At 38.6% G+C, this 21,119-nt stretch overlaps 1 long non-coding RNA gene across 3 annotated transcripts in view; it reads right to left on the bottom strand.

Moving 5' to 3' along the window:
* Window positions 1-775: 775 nt before the first annotated feature.
* LOC115849146 (uncharacterized) overlaps window positions 776-21,119 on the bottom strand; it is a 28,273-nt gene continuing 7,929 nt past the window's right edge. For 2 of the 3 annotated variants that reach the window (XR_009560809.1, XR_009560808.1), the window contains exons 4-6: window positions 13,434-13,501; window positions 3,017-6,919; window positions 1,544-2,522 (exon numbers count right to left, since the gene is read on the bottom strand). This is a non-coding gene — a long non-coding RNA (uncharacterized lncRNA). The other variant, XR_009560810.2, reaches the window with a different exon arrangement.

Genomic DNA, 21,119 nt, shown 5'->3' with positions numbered 1-21,119 from the left:
AAGAGAGGTAGATTTGAAAGATATTTAGAATTGAAAGGGCTTGGTGTGGTGGCTTGCGGGTGGGAGGGAGAGGGAGGAATCAAGGATACCTCCCAGGGACCTGGTGATGTGAGGCCAGGTCATTCATCGAGATGAGGAAGACAGAAAGAGGAACAGGTTTTCAGGGGAAGATCAAGAGTTCAGTTTTACATGCCCTTGAAATAGCCAAAGGAAGAAGTCAAGCAGATAGTGGTATATATTGTACATCCCAGAGAGGTCTGGTTTCAGATATAAATGAGAGTTGGCAGTATAGAGATAGCATTAAAAAACCACGAGAGAAGAAGTCAGAGACGGAACAAAGAGAAAGGAAGAGGATCCATGACTGAGCTCTGAGATTCTCATTTCAAGTTTAGAGGTTGAATGAAGGAGTAGGAGGTGGCAAAGAGACTGAAAAGAGGTAAAGAGATAGGGACATAACTAGCGATGTGTCAGGGATGTTTTAAGAGTGCTGAGAAGTCAACTAAAATGAGGATTGAAAAGGGTCCATTGGATACGGCAATATGGGTGTTGGTAGTGACCTTGATATAAGTAGTTTTGGAGGAGTGGTGGGGTGAAAACCAGAATGGATGAAGAGTGGATGGATACACCATTGGCAGGAGTGTAAACTGATACAACCACTCTAGAAAATGTTGGCCATTTTCTAGTAAAGCTGAACTATGCACATACTCTAGGTCCAGCAATTTTAGGTGTCTATCCCAGAGCGGTAGTTCCCACAATGTGGTCTGGGGATCCTGAGGGCAGGGATGGGGGGGTGGGGGAGCCAAAACCATAATACTAGAAAGATGTTATTTGCTTCTTTTACTCTCATTCTCTCAAGTACGTAGAGTGGAGTTTTCCAGAGGCTACATGACATGTAATATCACAGATTGAATGCAGAAGCAGATATGAGAATCCAGCTGTCTTCTATTAAGCCATACAGTAAAGAGATTTGCAAAAATGTAAAACAATGCCACTCTTCTCACTATATTCTTTTTGTTTTGGAAAATATAGTTATTTTTCATAAAAATGTTACTTTTGTTAAATGTAATTGGCTTATTATTTTAAAATTAATATATTTAAGCTTTCTCAGTTTTAATTTCTAATACAGCAAGTATCAATTGGTATAACCCACATACACCAAAGCTTTTTAGGGTCTGCAGTGATTTTTAAGAATGTAAAGCAAGTCCTGAGACCAGAAAGTTTGAGAATTGCTCCCCTAGAGAAATCCTCACATGCGTATACTGGGAGACACTACAAGAGTGTTCACCAAAGCCTGTTTTTTTTTTTTTATTTTTATTTTTTATTTTTAATTTTTTTGGCGGTGCGCGGGCCTCTCACTGTTGTGGCCTCTCCCGTTGCGGAGCACAGGCTCTGGACGCGCAGGCCCAGCGGCCATGGCTCATGGGCCCAGCCACTCCGCGGCATGTGGGATCTTCCCGGACTGGGGCATGAACCCGTGTCCCCTGCATCAGCAGGCGAACTCTCAATCACTGCACCACCAGGGAAGCCCACCAAAGCCTGTTTGAAACAGCAAGAAACAGAAACAAGAAAATAAGATGAATAAATTGAGACATATTTATACAATGGAATACTATAATTAAATAAATGAATGAACTCCAGCTACATGTATCAACATGGATAAAACTCAGGAAACCTAATACTGATTCAAAAAAGTCATGAAAGAATGTTTATATAAAGTTGAACAACAGTCAAAATTATACAATATATGGATGCAGTAATATGTTGTAAAACCATACAAAAAAGCAAGGCATGAAAAATGACACTGGTTACCTCAGGGAGGGGAAGGAGATGTGACTGGGGAGGGCTACATGGCGGGTTTTGTCATTCAGAAATGATTTGTTTTTGAAGCTGGGTGATGGGTACAGGTACATAGGTATTTGTTTTATAATTTATTCGAACTGTACAGATATGTATATTATAAAATTTATAATGTATTATCATGAAAAATAAATAAAATTTAAAAAGCAGGAATAATTGGATAGAGTGCTGGTGGGAGGGTAGATTGTTACAGGACCCTCCCTGAGGTCAGAGGGAATAAAACACTGCCCCCGATCCTGCTGAAGTGGAGCTAGGTGTGTAGGCGATTTCCTTGTGAAACATGGCTGTGAATGGGAACAGAGCCCAGAGAGCTAAGGTGATGGTAGGAGGAGGGGCAAAGAATGATTTTTCTAAGATGGGAGATACTAGACTATGCTTGTTTGCTGCTGGGAAAGACCCAGAGACCATAGAGAGGGACTGGATGGCAACACAGAAGAGAAAGGGAATAATGGAAGGGAAAGGAGGAGCTGGGATCTGAGGCACTGGGCCTCAGAGAGGAGAGGTCCTCAGGCCCTTCATTGTAACAGGAAGGAATGAAACAAAAGATGAATACAGATACTGGGAGGTTTAGAGATTCAGTGGTGGGAAGATGAAGGTCCTGGAACAATTCTCCCATGTCTGATGGCTTTTATTTTGTCACTGAAGCATGAGATAAGATCATTTTTCTGTAGAGAGAATAGAAATATTAGTCAGTCTTTCTTAATAGCATGGTTGATAGAAATTTTTTACTATTGATAGTTTAGAAAAGTTTCAGCTTTACGATAATGTAGTTTTAGGACTATTGTCAAATTTGGGAAAACCTGTTTAGTTTCTTTCATATATGAGCTGTAAGATGTCAGGGCATTTCAATTTTCTTATAGAGTGAAGAGTACACATCTTCAGTACTCTTTGATTTTTCGCTGATTGTTAAGCAGGGTCTTGGAAGAAACAAATGAGGGACCCTGAAGCTTCACTGACCTCTCTATAAATCTGTCTTTGGCCTCTTTGACCTACTTTCTCCTCCAGGAAGCATTCTCTGATTTTCCCTGGCCGAGGTTCTCCCACAGGGCTTTATTCCTGTCACTCACAGGACTTTTCTCACTCTCTCTGAGGTAGCCAGGTCATCCTCCTTCGCTAGATAGAGGGAGCTCCAGAGGGTAAGGAGTCAGGACACACTTACCTTGGTTCAGCAGTCTTCCATTAGTCTGTGAGTGAGTCTTCACTGGAGCAGTGTGGTATGGTGGTCAAACATGTAGGCCTTGGAGGCAGGCAGACTGGAATTTGATTTTTTGCACCTTGGGTGTACAGAAAGAACAGGGTTCATCCTAATCCTTGGTTCATGACATACTCTACCATTGGTCCAGGCTGGGGCTTCACTCCTAGCTCCTCTGTGTGACCCTGGGTAAGTTACTCATTGCTCTAAGTCTCAGTTTCCCCATCTGTAAACTGGGGATGATAATAATACCTACTACATCAGAGTTGTGAGGATTCAATAACATAATCCATGAAACGCATGCACAGTCCCCAGTACCTAATGTTTAATAAATGGTAGCCCTCCACATGATTGGGAGTATACTGTAGGTGGAGGATACAGTATTGCATAACAAAGGCCCAGGCCCTGCCTTCCTGAGCTCACAGCCTATTGGGTACCACACGGCCCAGTGCCAGCCCTGATATATCCAAGACTTGTGAGTGGTTGTTGAATCAAAATTATTTCATTCTGTGCCTCTATTTCTTTTATTTTTTACTGTCACCCCAGTTCACCATCACTGTCACCACCTTTCAGATGTCTCCCATCTCTCTTATTTTGCTCTCTCTTGTCTTTCTGTTTACATCTCTCTGGTGGTTTCTCTTTCCTATCTCTCCTATTCTCTCTCAATCTCTCCCCTTCTTGCTCTTGCTCTCACTCTCTCTCCATTGCCTCTGTTGGGGGTTGCCTTGTCTCCATCCTGTCCCCATCTAACTTATGGTTCTCCTCTTGGTCTGTGTCTCCATCCTCACATATATAATACCATATTACTCTACCTCATCTGTTTCTGAATCTGTGTTCCAAAATTTCTGTCTTTTCTGCTTCTCTTTCAATTTCCTTTGGCTCCTTGGCCTCTTTTCTGTCCACCCCCCTGTCTCCAACACTCTGTACCTATTTATCTTATCTCTGCCTGTCTCCCAGTTCTCATCTTTGTATTTATGTTGCTGCATTCATCCGTCTCTGTTCCCCACCTATCTTTCTCTATTTCTATTCTCACCTTTCTGTTCCAGTCTCTGTCTTCACCCCAGCCTCCCACCCCCTCACAACTAACATTTACATTCCCTTTGTTTCTCTCTCACACACATACCCCTATGTTGGTCTTCTTGCCCTTGTTTCCCTCTTTGAGTCTCTCCTCATCTATCACCCCTTTTCTACCTCTGTTACCATCTCTCTTGCTGGGTGGCTCTCCTCATGTGCCTGTCTCTTGTTTCCATCTTTCTGTCCCTATGTGTGTTTCATCTGTTTGCCATCTTGTCCCCAGATCCTTGTCTGTCTGTATCTCTCTGTCACTGACAGAGTAGTCAAGAGTATGGCCTCTGGTGTTAGATTGTTTGGATTCCAATCCTAGTTGTGCTGCTGACTTGCTGTGCCTCAGTGTCCTCATCTGTAAAACAGGGCTGATAACAGTACCTGCTTCAGTGTTACCAAGAGCATTAAATGAACTAACACATGTACAGCTTATAGAACCATGCCTCAAATATAAGAAATGCTCAAAAATATTAGCTCCTAAAAATAAATAACAAGGACCTACTATAGCACAGGGAACTGTATTCAATATCTTGTAATAACCTATAATGGAAAAGAATATGAAAAAGACTTTATATACCTATATATTTACATATATATATAATTGAATCACTTTGCTGTACACCTGAAACATTGTAAATCAACTATACTTCACTTAAAAAATATTAACTTCTATATCATCAACCTCTTCCTCCTCAACACCATCTCCGTTTCTATCTTTGTCTATCTAATCCCAGTCACTCTCTTTATCTACCTGGCTGTTATCATCTGTGTCTCTCTCTATCCACCTGGCTGTTATCATCTCTGTGTCTCTATCCTCATGTTTTACGTAACTGCCTTTCTGACCCCAATCTGTGTCTCTGTCCCCATCTCTCTCTCTCCCTACATTCCAGCCTCATTTCTGTCAGTCCCTCTTTTTCTACCCTGCCCATTCCATCTGTCTGTATATCTCTCTGTCCCCAAACTTCTTTGCTTCTTTATCACCATTCTGACTATCTGTTCCTATCATTCAGGCCCTATTTCTTGGTCTCTGTCTCTTTATATCCTTGTTCTCATTTCTCTATCCCCCTGTTCCCATATCTATCTTTGTTTATCTATTTCTTTATAAAAATCTTATTCTGTTTCTTTCTCCTCATCTCCCTGTGTCTTCTTCTGGCCTCTCTGGACAATTTAGATTGGAATTGGTCTGGTAGATAATGTGGAGCTATAAAAGGGTTTAGGAGGAAGCAGTAGGCCTGGCAAGAGGCAAGTGGCAGGGTGTGGAATTTCATGGCTCTGCCAAATCCTCCTGAACGACGTGGCCTCTGAGGTCAAGGTTAGCATAAACCCCCTCAACTCAGCCTCTTCAAGAAAGACAAAGAATGCTGCAGTTATTGGGAGGACCAGGAAGGGGTATTTTTCTGAGTGAAATTCCATCCGGAAGCTGGAATCCAGAGCATTTCCTGTTGTAATGTTTCTTCCAGACTTGGAGAGTCTGAACTTGCCACGTAGCATGTGCACTGCATACATATATTTCTACAGTAAAACACAGAGATGCATACATAATCCCCCACCCTCAGAGATGCAGACATGTGCAGAGACATATAGATACACATAGAATCAAGAACCCTCACAGTTGCAGACACTCCAAGACATGGAAAAGCACACAGAATGAATTACCAGCTGGCAGAGATGCTGATGTACACAGGGACATTGAGAGAACCATGGAAATACCCCCATCACAGCTCACGGACCCATGCAAACAGATACAGAAAAATAATTACATAGAAAAATTGTTCTTTTTCAGCCTGACATTTTCATATAAACAGAAACACACCAGAGCATCATGTATAAAAAACACACCTTTATAGAAGTGTGCACATTCATACATAATCACAAATATCCAAAGCAACAGAGAATCACATATAGCCATTGCTTTGCTGAAAGTGTAGAGGTAGCCAAACTTCCTCTGGCCCCCAAATAACAGACATGCCGCTCCTCTTGTGCCCCCCTCTCTGTGAAGGCACCACCAAGTACTCAAGCCAGAAACCTGACTGCTAGGTACTAGACAGAAATAATTGAAAACATCTAGATAAAGTTTTTTTCCTAGAAAAATATAAAGTGATAAAAATGGCATAGGAAGTAGAGAACGTGAATAGACCACTAGGCATTAATGAAACTGAAATGGTAGGTAAGGACATCGCTTCCCCCCAAATCCAGGCCCAGATGGATTTACAGGTATAGTGTGCGGGACTCTCAGGAGTTACTTCTCTTCTTATACAAGTTATTCCAGAAAATAGAAAAGGAGAGAAAGCTGCCTAGTTCATTTTATTTGTCTAGTAAAATCTTGAAGTCTTGATTTTAAAAACAGATAAGGACAATTAAAGAAAATTATAGGCTCATTTCACTTATGAATATAGATGCATAAATCGTAAATTAAATATTAGCTAATCGAATCCAACAGTATTTAAAAAATACATCACAATCAAATGGAGTTAATTCCAAGAATGCAAGGAGAATGCATTCAAACTCAGAAAAATCTATCAATGTAATTTACCACATGAATAGACTAAGGGATAATAATCATATGAGTATCTCAATTAATATAGGAAAATTATGTTACATGCCTACTTACGATGAAAACTCTTTAAAAAATATGAATAGAAGGCAAATTTCTTAACTTGGTGAAGGTTACATACCAAAATTTTACAGCATACTTTGCAGAAAATGGAGAAACTTAAGATGCATTTCCTTGAAGATTAAGAATAAGACTAGATACTTACCCTCACCAACTACTGTTTAACATAGAACTGGAAGTCTTGTTTAATACTATAAAGGGAGAAAAAGAAATGAGACGTGTAAGGACTGGAAGAGAAGAGATAAAACCAACAGATTCAACTGACATACTATTAGAATTAAAAAGATTTCAGCAAGGTTGCCAGGTACAAAATCAACTTATAAAAATCAATAACATTTCTTTACATTAGCAATAAACAACTAGAAAAAATAAGATACCTAAAATTAATCACTAGACCAAAGTATAAACTTTTCTAAATGTCAGGACAACTAAAAAAAAATGAGAAAAAAACCACATTCACAGAAAGATAGACAAGATGAAAAGGCAGAGGGCTATGTACCAGATGAAGGAACAAGATAAAACCTCAGAAAAACAACTAAATGAAGTGGAGGTAGGAAACCTTCCAGGAAAAGAATTCAGAATAATGATAGTGAAGATGATCGAGGAACTTGGAAAAAGAACGGAGGTAAAGAGAGAGAAGATGCAAGAAATGTTTAACAAAGACCTAGAAGAACTAAAGAAAAAACACCTAGAAGAATTAAAGAACAAACAAACAGAGATGAACAATACAATAACTGAAATAAAAAATACACTAGAAGGAATCAATAGCAGAATAAATGAGGCAGAAGAACAGATAAGTGACCTAGAAGACAGAATGGTGGAACTCACTGCCATGGAACAGAATAAAGAAAAAAGAATGAAAAGAAATCGAGACAGCCTAAGAGACCTCTGGGACAACATTAAACACAACAACATTCGCATTATAGGGGTCCCAGAAGGAGAAGAGAGAGAGAAAGGACCCGAGAAAATATTTGAAGAGATTATAGTCGAAAAGTTCCCTAACATGGGAAAGCAAATAGCCACCCAAGTCCAGGAAGCTCAGCAGGTAACATACAGAATAAATCCAAGGAGATACACACCGAGACACATAGTAATCAAATTGGCAAAAATTAAAGACAAAGAAAAATTATTCAAAGCAGCAAGGGAAAAATGACAAATAACATACAAGGGAACTCCCATAAGGTTAACAGCTGATTTCTCAGCAGAAACTACAAGTCAGAAGGGAGTGGCATTATATATTTAACGTAATGAAAGGGAAGAATCTTCAACCAAGATTACTCTACCTGGCAAGAATCTCATTCAGATTCGATGGAGAAATGAAAAGCTTTACAGACAAGCAAAAGCTAAGAGAATTCAGCACCACCAAACCAGCTCTACAACAAATGCTAAAGGAACTTTTCTAAGTGGGAAACACAAGAGAAGAAAAGGACCTACAAAAACAAACCCATAACAATTAAGAAAATGGTCACAGGAACATACATAAAATTACCTTAAACATGAATGGATTAAATGCTCCAACCAAAAGACACAGGCTAACTGAATGGATACAAAAACAAGACCCATATATATGCTGTCTACAAGAGACCCACATCAGACCTAGGGACACATACAGACTGAAAGTGAGGAGATGGAGAAAGATATTCCATGCAAATGGAAATCAAAAGAAAGCTGGAGTAGCAATACTCATATCAGACAAAATAGACTTTAAAATAAAAATGTTATAAGAGACAAGGAAGGACACTACATAATGATCAAGGGATCAATCCAAGGAAAAGATATAACAATTATAAATATATATGCACCCAACATAGGAGCACCTCAATACATAAGGCAACTGCTAACAGCTCTAAAAGAGGAAATCAAAAGTAACACAATAAGAGTGGGGGACTTTAACACCTCACTTACACCAATGGACAGATCATCCAAACAGAAAATTAATAAGGAAACACAAGCTTGAAATGACACAATAGACCAGATAGATTTAATTGATATTTATAGGACATTCCATCCAAAAACAGCAGATTACACTTTCTTTTCAAGTGCACATGGAACATTCTCCAGGATAGATCACATCTTGGGTCACGAATCAAGCCTCAGTCAATATAAGAAAATTGAAATCATATCAAGCATCTTTTCTGACCACAACGCTATGAGATTAGAAATGAATTACAGGGGAAAAAAACGTAAAAAACACAAACACATGAAGGATAAATAATACATTACTAAACAACCAAGAGATCACTGAAGAAATCAAAGAGGAAATCAAAAAATACCTAGAAACAAATGACAATGAAAACATGACGATCCAAAACCTATGGGATGCAGCAAAAGCAGTTCTAAGAGGGAAGTTTATGGCAATACAAGCCTACCTCAAGAAACAAGAAAAATCTCAAATAAACAACCTAACCTCACACCTAAAGGAACTAGAGAAAGAAGAACAAACAAAACCCAAAGTTAGTAGAAGGAAAGAAATAATAAAGAACAGAGCAGAAATAAATGAAATAAAAACAAAGAAAACAATAGCAAAGATCAATAAAACTAAAAGCTGGTTTTTTGAGAAGATAAACAAAATTGATACACCATTAGCCAGACTCATCAAGAAAAAAAGGGAGAGGACTCAAATCAATAAAATTAGAAATTAAAAAGAAGTTACAACAGACACTGCAGAAATACAAAGCATCCTAAGAGACTACTACAAGCAACTCTATGCCAATAAAATGGACAACCTGGAAGAAATGGAGAAATTCTTAGAAAGGTATAACCTTCCAAGACCGAACCAGGAAGAAATAGAAAATATGAATGCACCAATCACAAGTAATGAAATTGAAACTGTGATTAAAAATCTTCCAACAAACAAAAGTCTAGAACCAGATGGCTTCACGGGAGAAGTCTATCAAACATTTAGAGAAGAGCTAACACCCATCCTTCTCAAACTCTTCCAAAAAAAGTGCAGAGGAAGGAACACTCCAAAACTCATTCTACGAGGCCACCATCACCCTGATACCAAAACTAGACAAAGACACTACCAAACAAAAAATTACAGACCAATATCACTGATGAATACAGATGCAAAAATCCTCAACAAAAAGCTAGCAAACAGAATCCAACAACACATTAAAAGGATCATACACCATGATCAGGTGGGATTTACCCCAGGGATGCAAGGATTCTTCAATATATGCAAATCAATCTATGTGAAACACCATATTAACAAATTGAAGAAAAAAAACCATATGATCATCTCAACAGACGCAGAAAAAGCTTTTGACAAAATTCAACACCAATTTATGGTAAAAACTCACCAGACAGTGGGCATAGAGGGAACATACCTCAACATAATAAAGGCCATATATGACAAACCCACAGCAGACATCATTCTCAATGGTGAAAAAGTGAAAGCATTTCCTCTAAGATCAGGAACAAGACAAGGATGTCCACTCTCGCCACTATTATTCAACATAGTTTTGGAAGTCCTAGCCATGGCAATCAGAGAAGAAAAAGAAATAAAAGGAATACAAATTGGAAAAGAAGAAATAAAACTGTCACTGTTTGCAGATGACATGATACTATATACATAGAGAATCATAAAGATGCCACCAGAAAACTACTAGAGTTAATCAATGAATCTGGTAAAGTTGCAGGATACAAAATTAATGCACAGAAATCTCTTGCATTCCTGTACACTAATGATGAAAAATCTGAAAGCGAAATTAAGGAAACTTCCCATTTACCACTGCAACAAAAAGAATAAAATACCTAGGAATAAACCTACCTAGGGAGACAAAAGACCTGTATGCAGAAAACTATAAGACACTGATGAAAGAAATTAAAGATGATACCAACAGATGGAGAGATATACCATGCTCTTGGATTGGAAGAATTAATACTGTGAAAATGACTATACTACCCAAAGCAATCTATAGATTCAATGCAATCCCTATCAAATTACCAATGGCAGTTTTTACAGAACTAGAACAAAAAATCTTAAAATTTGTATGGAGACACAAAAGACCCCGAATAGCCAAAGCAGTCTTTTTTTTTTTAATTAATTTATTTAATTTTTGGCTGCGTTGGGTCTTTGTTGCTGCGTGTGGGCTTTTCTCCTGTTGTAGCAAGTGGGGGTTACTCTTCCTTGCGGTGCACAGGTTTCTCATTGTGGTGGCGTCTCCTGTTGCGGAGCACGGGCTCTAGGCGTGCAGGCTTCAGTAGTTGCAGCATGCAGGCTCAGTAGTTGTGGCTCGCAGCTCTAGAGCGCAGGCTCGGTAGTTGTGGTGCATGGGCTTAGTTGCTCTGTGGCATGTGGGATCTTCCCGGACCAGGGCTCAAACCCATGTCCCCTGTATTGGCAGGTGGATTCTTAACCACTGCGCCACCAGGGAAGCCCTAGCCAAAGCAGTCTTGAGGAAAAACAATGGAGCTGGAGGAATCAGACTCCTTGACTTCAGACCATACTACAAAGCTACAGTAATCAAGATAATATGGTACTGGCACAAAAACAGAAATATAGATCCATGGAACAGGATAGAAAGCCCAAAGATCAACCCATGAACCTATGGTCAACTAATCTATGACAAAGGAGGCAAGGATATACAATGTTGAAAAGACAGTCTTCAATAAGACCACCATTCAATAAGTGGTGCTGGGAAAACTGGACAGCTACATGTAAAAGAATGAAATTAGAACGCTCCCTAACATCATACACAAAAATAAACTCAAAATGGATTAGAGGCCTAAATGTAAGACCGGACGCTATAAAACTGTTAGAGGAAAACATAGGAAGAACACTCTTTGACATAAATCACAGCACCATCTTTTTTGATCCACCTCCTATAGTAATGGAAATAAAAACAAAAATAAACAAATGGGACCTAATGAAACTTAAAAGCTTTTGCAAAGCAATGGAAACTACAAACAAGACGAAAAGACAACCCTCAGAATGGGAGAAAATATTTGCAAACGAATCAACGGACAAAGGATTAATCTTCAAAATATATAAACAGCTCATGCCGCTCAATATTAAAAAAACAAACAACCCAGTCTGAAACTGGGCAGAAGACCTGAATAGACATTTCTCTAAAGAAGACATACAGATGGCCAAGAAGCACATGAAAAGCTGCTCAACATCACTAATTATTAGAGAAATGCAAATCAAAACTACAATGAGGTATCATCTCACACCAGTTAGCATGGGCATCATCAGAAAATCTACAAACAACAAATGCTGGAGAGGGTGTGGAGAAAAGGGAACCCTCTTGCACTGCTGTGGGAATGTAAATTGATATAGCCAGTATGGAGAACAGTATGGAGGTTCCTTAAAAAACTCAAAATAGAATTACCATATGATACAGCAGCATATATATACTAGGCATACTAGGCATATACCCAGAGAAAAGCATAATTCAAAAAGACACATGCACCCCAATGTTCACTGCAGCACTATTTACAATAGCCAAGTCATGGAAGCAACCTAAATGCCCATCGACAGACGAATGGATAAAGAAGATGTGGTGCATATATACAAGGGAGTATTACTGAGCCATAAAAAGGAACAACATTGGGTCACTTGTAGAGACGTGGATGGATCTACAGACTGTCATATAGAGTGAAGTAGGTCAGAAAGAGAAAAACAAATATCATATATTAACACATATGTGTGGAATGTAGAAAAATGGTACAGATGAACCAGTTTGCAGGGCAGAAATAGAGACACAGATGTAGAGAACAAACATATGGACACCAAGGCGGGAAAGTGGCAGGGGCATGGTGGTGTTGTGATGAATAGGGAGATTGGGATTGACATATATACACTAGTATGTATAAAATGGATAACTAATAAGAACCTGCTGTATAAAAAAATAAATAAAATTCATAAATTCAAAAAATAAAAGAAAACAAAAAAATTGAGTGTTAACTGATAAAAAACAAACAAAATAGACTACATAGTAACATGAATTTAATATATAAAAATATAGCTAAAAAAGAAAATAAAACTTAATGTGATAATATTAACACCAAACATCTTTTGTATCGATAAATATAAATGGTCTTAGCTCATCTATTTAAAGAAAAACATTTTTGTATTGGATCCCTGAGCAAAACTCAACTACTGTATTCAAGAGAGTCAACTAAAACAGATTCAGAGAGGTTAAAAATAGAAGAAGGGCAAAGGTATACCAGTCAAATGCAAATAAAGAAAGCAGAGGTTGTAATCTTAATTATCAGCCAAGTTAGAAAGTCAGAATGAAAGGCATTAATTGACTGTCAATGTCATGAAAAGGAAAGACTAAGGAACTGTCCACAGGTTGGAGGAGATATGATGACTAAATGCAATGTGGGATTCTGGTTTGGAGCCTGGAACAGAAAAAGGATATTAGTGGAAAAACTGGTGAAATCTGAATAGTCAGGAGTTTAGTTAATAGCAATGTACTAATGCTAATCTCTTAGTTTTCTCAGATGTAGTCATATAAGATATTAACATGAGAGGCAACTAGATGAAGGGTTCTATAAAACTAAAATTATTCTGAAATAAAAAGCTTATTACAAAAAAGAATTGAGACAAAAAAGGCCACAATTCACAATGAAAATATAAAGTTATGAGTATTTTTGTATCAAATAACATAGCAACTTTCACAAAGCTGAAATATTAAGAGATACAAGGAGAAATAGATAATAGATTGAAACAAACTAAGGAGAAATTTAACTCACCTTTCTCATTCCAGGACAGATCAAATGAACAACAACAGCAACAAAAACCCAGTAAGAATACAGAAAACCTAAACAACAAAATCAATATTAGGCCAAGAAGAAAATCTCAATAAATTCCAAAAGGTAGAACTAATACTGACAATGTTCTCTGATCACAACTGGATAAAGGCAGAAATCAATGTAAAAAAGATCTTCCATCTGAATATATAAAAACTCTCTGTCAAACAATTCTTGGGTCAAAGGGCAAATTCAAACCAAAATTGCTGAATTTCTAGACAATAATAATAATGAAAACATTACATATCAGAATCTATGGGTACAGATAAAGCAGCAGTCAGAGAAAAGTTCATTGCCTCAAAATACTTATACTAAAAACAAGGGAAAAAATTAAATGAACCCAACTCAGAAAGTTACTGAAAAGAGAAACAGAATAAACTTACGGGGAACAGAAGGAAAGAATTAACAAAGAGAAAAGCTCAAATAAAGGAGTTAGAAAACAGGTAACAGTAGAACTAATAAATAAATAGATTAACCAATTCTGTTAAAAAGAAATAAATAAGCCATTAAATAATAATCAAAAAAAAGGAGAAAGCACAAAGACACAAACCAGGAAATGAAAAGTTGGACATAACCATAGCAAGAGGTCATTTTAAACATTATGAAGGACTTCCTCATGCAACTCTATGCAAATCGTTTTAAAGACCTTGAAGAAATGGAAAACATCCTAGGAAAATATAATTTACCAAAACTCTAAAAGAGAAAAGTCCATATAGACCAATTTCCATGGAAGAAACAGAAAAAGTTATAAAGAGCTACTTTCCCCCCAAAGCACTGGGCCATGATGATTTCACAGGGGAAGTCTGCTAACACTGAAAAGCAGATCATTTGAATGCTATTTTTATTTTCCTGATCCTAGATAAAGAAGGAACACCTTCATATTCTTTTTATGAAGTGAGTATAACATTGATATCAAGATCTAACAAAGATTTCACAAGAAAAAGAAAATGATATAAACCAATCTTCACTTATGAATATCGATGCAAAATCCTAAATATTAGCAAACAGAATCCCTGACTATGTGGAGTTTATTTTCAAGAATGCAAAAATCATTCAATATTAGGAAATCCATTAATACAATCTAACATATTGTTGAATCTAAGGAGAAAAATCATATCATCATTTCCAGAGATGCCAAAGAACCATTTGACAAAATTCAATACCCATTCTTTACAAAAAATTCTTTATAAAAATTTCTTCCTTAATATAATTATGTCTGCCTCTTTCTCTATCTATCTATCCATCCATCCATCCCCAAATCCAGCAATCCTGCACTTCACTTAACCAGGAAACACTAGTAGCATTTATATGCTAAACTCACAAGGGTATCTACTCTCTCCACTACAATTTAACATTATATTGGAGGTAGCAAAAGCATTGTGATTAGAAAAGAAAAAGAAATTAGAAATTACAATTGGAATGGAGGAGGTAAAGCTATCATTCCTTATAGATAAGACTGTAGAGCCAGAAAACCCAAGCAAACCAATAGAAAACTATTACAAACAAGAGAACTCAGCAAGGTAGCAGGATATAAAATTCATATATAGAAATCATTCAGTTAGAAGACATATGGAAGAGAAGGCTTCATTTATCATAGCAACAAAAAAGACAAAATAATGTCTTAGTCTGTTGCGGCTGCTATAACAGAATACCACAGACTGGTTGGCTTATAAACAACTGAAATTTACTATTCACAGTTCTAGAGGCTGGGAAGTCCAAGATCAAGACACTCAAAGATTTTATGTCTGGGGAGGGCCCACTTCCTGGTTTATAGACAGCCATCTTCTTGCTGTGTCCTCACATGGCAGGAGTGGAAAGGGAACTCTCTTGGGTCTCTTTTATAAGGGCACTAATCCCAGTCATGAGGGCTCCAATCTCATGATCTAATCACCTGCCAAAGGTCCTACCTCCAAACACTATCACATTGGGGGTTAGGTTTCAACGTAAAATTCGGGGGGTGGGGGCAGACACAAACATTCAGTCTACAGCAAATACCTAGAAACAAACTTAACAAGAAATGTCTAAATCCTTCAAGAGAAAACATTTGTAACACTCTGAAGAAACAAATAGAAAGGCACCCCATTTTCTTAAATAGGAAGACTCAAAATCATAAAGATGTAAAATTAATTTATAAATTTAGTATAAGCTAATTAAAAATACCATATTTTTTCTTTTTCTGAAACTAGACAAGCTGAATTAAAGATCAAATGGAAAAATAACGAACAAGCACAGCCAGAATATCTCTGAAAAGGAAGAACAATGATGGGGGACTATTGCTACAATAATTCTCTATAAAAAACCAAAATGAATATTTAGATACCCAAACTTAGACAGAGTCTATGGTCAGCTGAGAGGTTCTATGCACTGGATCAGGCTCTGTTGATCTCAACTCTGCCAGCTCATGTATCTGCACTAAGTTGGTGGCTTGGCTGGAGGTTGGCTGCTATAGGATGCCTTGGCTGGGAGGACCAGGCTCATTTCTATATGTCTCTCACATCCCTCCAGCAGACTAGCCTGGGTATGTTCTCACAGCAGTGGCACGGGTCCAAGAGAGGAAGCAGAATATGCAAGAGCTTTCTCAAGTCTCTGCTTATATCAAATTTGCTACTATCCTGTTGGTTGAAGTAAATTATATGGCCAAACTCAGTCACTATGGGAGGGCACTACCAAAGGGTGTGAAGACACATAAAAAATTGGGGCCATTAATGCAATCTATCACAAAAGTACAAATCAAAATCTAGAATCCATAAAAGAAAACATAGACTTGTTTACATAAAAATAAAGTAAAATTTGTTTGGAAAATATCCATTAGCAAAGTCAAAAGAACAACAAACTGGGAAAAAAATACTGACAACTGATATCATTCACAAAGGTCTAATTTCTCTAATTATATAACAAGCTTGTAGAAATCGAGAAAATAAACAGAGCATATAAATAGACAACTCACAGGAAAAGCCAAAAATGACCCTTAAACATATGAAAAGATGCTCAACCTCACTCATCATAAAAGAAATGTCAATTAAAACTACAGTGAGATACTGTTTCTCACCTATCACATTAGCAAAAATCCGAAAGTCTTTAATGATACACTTTCTGAGCGAGGTGGTGGTGAAACACATAAACTCATACATGGGTGGTAAGTGCAAAATGGTACACCTACGGAGGGAAATTTTGGCAATATCTACCAAAGTTATAAATGTGATTCTTAGAATTTATCCTATAGAAATATCTGCATACATATGAAATGTCTATTCATCATGGCACCATTTGTAATACCAAAGGACTGAAAATACCCTGAACATCCATCAGTAGGGTATTGCAGTCATTAAATAAACTATTACACATCCACATAATGTAACGGTTTCTCAGCTCTCAACAGTTTCAAGTCATACTACATGATTTTCTATGTAGTGGAAACTTTCTAATGCTCTGATATGCAAGGACCTGCAGGATGTATCATGTGAAAAAAGCAACATGTATAACTGTATGTATAGTATGTCACCTTTTGTGTAAGAAAGAGGGAGATGGAATACGATATACATTTATACTTGTTTGTATCTGCATAAAGAGACACTGGAAGAATAAAAAAATAAATGAATAAAACTGGTAACTGTGGGTGGTGTGTACGGTGGCAACTGGGTAGAATGGACAAAGATGAGTGACAATTCTCAAAGTATAATTTTTATATAGTTTTGCTATTCAAAATGCGTGTATATTATCTATTCAAAAAATAAAAATATTCAGAATAGTAACTAAAACTGTAAAGTCACTAGGAATTAAATTAGTAAAAACACAAAAATTCTAAAGAGAAAACTTTAAACTCTTAATAAAGAGCACAGGTAGAAGGTGAACTGAACAAATGAGGAGATATTCCATGATCTTGGATGGGACAAGTTAATATTTTGATAGTGTCAACTCTCCCAAATTAATCTATAAATTCAGTGCAATTCTAATCAAAATTACAGTTGTTTTTTTGAAGAGCTTGATAAAATCTTTTGAAGATTTATGCAGAGTTATAGTTAAGACAACCCAAAAGAAGACTAAAGAGGAGGGGACTTGCCCTATCAGATTTAAGATACGTTACAAAATATTAAAAAAATAGGTGGTATTAGTACAAGAACAGAAACAGACCTATGTGTGTATGTTTCATAATATACGACAAAGGTGGCATGGTAAATCAATGAAAAAGGAAGGATTGTTTAGTATTTGGTGGTGGGAAATGTGGCTCACTATGTGGAAAAAATAAAATTGCATACCTACCTATCACCACAAATGAGCGTGGATTCTAAATGGATTAAAACCTAAAGGTGAGGGGGTCGGAGGAAGATGGGGGAAGAATAAGGCATGGAGATCACCTTCCTCCCCACAGATACACCGGAAATACATCTACACGTGGGACAACTCCTACAGAACACCTACTGAATGCTGGCAGAAGACCTCAGACCTCCCAAAAGGCAAGAAACTCCCCACATACCTGAGTAGGACAAAAGAAAAAAGAATAAACAGAGACAAAAGAACAGGGACGGGACCTGCACCAGTGCGAGGGAGCTGTGAAGGAGGAAAGGTTTCCATACACTAGGAAGCCCCTTCGCGGGCGGAGACTGCAGGTGGCGGAAGGGGGAAGCTTTGGAGCCACGGAGGAGAGCACAGCTACAGAGATGCGGAGGGCAAAGCAGAGAGATTCCCGCACAGAGGATAGGTGCCGACCGGAACTCACCAGCCCGTAAAGCTTGTCTGCTCACCTGCCGGGGCGAGTGGGGCTGGGAGCTGAGGCTCCGGCTTCAGTCGGAGCCCAGGGAGAGGACTGGCGACGTGAACACAGCCTGAAGGGGTTAGTGCAACATGGTTAGCCAGGAGGGAGTCCGGGGAAAAGTCTGGACCTGCCAAAGAGGCAAGAGACTTTTTCTTCCCTCTTTGTTTCCTGGTGCGCGAGGAGAGGGGATTAAGAGCGCTGCTTAAAAGAGCTCCAGAGACGGGGGCGAGCCGCGGATAACAGCGCGGACCCCAGAGATGGGCATGAGAAGCTAAGGCTGCTGCTGCTGCCGCCACCAAGAAGCCTGTGTGCAAGCACAGGTCACTATCCATACCTCCCTTCTGGGGAGCCTGTGCAGCCCGCCACTGCCAGGGTCCCGGGATCCAGGGCCAACTTCCCTGGGAGAACGCACGGCGGGCCTCAGGCTGGTGCAACGTCCCGTTGGCCTTTGCTGCTGCAGGCTCACCCCGCACTCCGTACCCCTCCCTCCCCCCGGCCTGAGTGAGCCAGAGCTCCCAAGTCAGTAGCTTCTTTAACCCCGTCCTGTCTGAGTGAAGAACAGACAGCCTCCAGTGACCTACACGAAGAGGCGGGGCCAAATCCAAAGCTGAGCCCCAGGAGCTGTGCGAACCAAGAAAGGAAAGGAAAATCTCTCCCAGCAGCCTCAGCAGCAGCGGATTAAATCTCCACCAGCAACGTGATGTACCCTGCATCTGTGGAATATATGAATAGACAACAAATCATCCCAAATTGAGGAGGTGGACCTTGAGAGCAAGATTTATTATTTTTCCCCTTTTCCTCTTTTTGCGAGTGTGTATGCTTCTGTGTGAGATTTTGTCTGTATAGCTTTGCTGTCACCATTTGGGGTTCTGTCAGTCTGTTTTCTTTTTGTTTTTTTATTTACTTTTTAAAAAAATTTATTTTATTTTATTTTATCTTACTTTATTTTATTTTACCCCCTTCCTTCCTCCGTTCCCTCCTTCCTTCCTTCCTTCCTTCCTTTCTTTCTTTCTCTCTCTCCCTCTCTTTCTCTCTTTCTTTCTTTTCTTCTTTTTCTCCCTTTTATTCTGAGCCACGTGGATGAAAGGCTCTTGGTGCTGCAGCCAGGAGTCAGTGCTGTACCTCTGAGGTGGGAGAGCCAACTTCAGGACACTGGTCCACAAGAGACTTCCCAGCTCCAAATATTATCGAACGGTGAAAATCTCCCAGAGATCTCCATCTCAACATGAGCACCCAGCTTCACTGAACGACCAGCAAGCTACAGTGCTGGACACCCTATGCCAAACAACTAGAAAGACAGGAACACAACCCCACCCATTAGCAGAGAGGCTGCCTAAAATCATAGTAAGTCCACATACACCCCAAAACACACCACCAGACGTGGACCTGCCCACCAGAAAGACAAGATCCAGCCTCATCCACCACAACACAGGAACTAGTCCCCTCCACCAGGAAGCCTACACTACCCACTGAACCAACTTTAGCCACTGGGAACAGACACCAAAAACGACGGGAACTACGAACCTGCAGCCTGAAAAAATGAGACCCCAAACACAGTAAGATAAGCAAAATGAAAAGACAGAAAAACACACAGCAGATGAAGGAGCAAGATAAAAACCCACCAGACCTAACAAATGAAGAGGAAATAGGCAGTCTACCTGAAAAAGAATTCAGAATAATGATAGTAAAGATGATCCAAAATCTTGGAAATAGAATAGACAAAATGCAAGAAACATTTAACAAGGACCTAGAAGAACTAAAGATGAAACAAGCAACGATGAACAACACAGTAAAAATGAAATGAAAAATACTCGAGATGGGATCAATAGCAGAATAACTGAGGCAGAAGAACGGATAAGTGACCTGGAAGATAAAATAGTGGAAATAACTACTGCAGAGCAGAATAAAGAAAAAAGAATGAAAAGAACTGAGGACAGTCTCAGAGACCTCTGGGACAACATTAAACGCACCAACATTCGAATTATAAGGGTTCCAGAAGAAGAAGAGAAAAAGAAAGGGACTGAGAAAATATTTGAAGAGATTATAGTTGAAACTTCCCTAATATGGGAAAGGAAATAGTTAAGTCCAGGAAGCACAGAGAGTCCCATACAGGATAAATCCAAGGAGAAATACGCCAAGACACATATTAATCAAACTGTCATAAATGAAATACAAAGAAAACATATTAAAAGCAGCAAGGGAAAAACAACAAATAACACACAAGGGAATGCCCATAAGGTTAACAGCTGATCTTTCAGCAGAAACTCTGCAAGCCAGAAAGGACTGGCAGGACATATTTAAAGTGATGAGAAAAACCTGCAACCAAGATGACTCTACCCAGCAAGGATCTCATTCAGATTTGATGGAGAAATTAAACCTTTACAGACAAACAAAAGCTGAGAGAGTTCAGCACCACCAAACCAGCTTTACAACGAATGCTAAAGGAACTTCTCTAGGCAAGAAACACAAGAAAAGCAAAAGACCTACCTACAATAACGAACCAAAAACAATTTAGAAAATGGGAATAGGAACATACATATCGATAATTACCTTAAATGTAAATGGACTAAATACTCCCACCAAAAGACACAGATTGGCTGAATGGATACAAAAACAAGACCCATATATATGCTCTCTACAAGAGACCCACTTCAGACCTAGAGACACATACAGACTGAAAGTGAGGGGATGGAAAAAGATATTCCATGCAAATGGAAACCAAAAGAAAGCTGGAGTAGCAATTCTCATATCATACAAAATAGACTTTAAAATAAAGACTATTACAAGAGCCAAAGAAGGATAATGATCAAGGGATCGATCCAAGAAGAAGATATAACAATTGTAAATATTTATGCACCCAACATAGGAGCATCTCA

The sequence above is a fragment of the Globicephala melas genome, chromosome X (assembly GCF_963455315.2).
Source record: "Globicephala melas chromosome X, mGloMel1.2, whole genome shotgun sequence".
Lineage (NCBI taxonomy): Eukaryota > Metazoa > Chordata > Mammalia > Artiodactyla > Delphinidae > Globicephala > Globicephala melas.
This window is presented reverse-complemented; position numbering and strand designations above follow the sequence as displayed.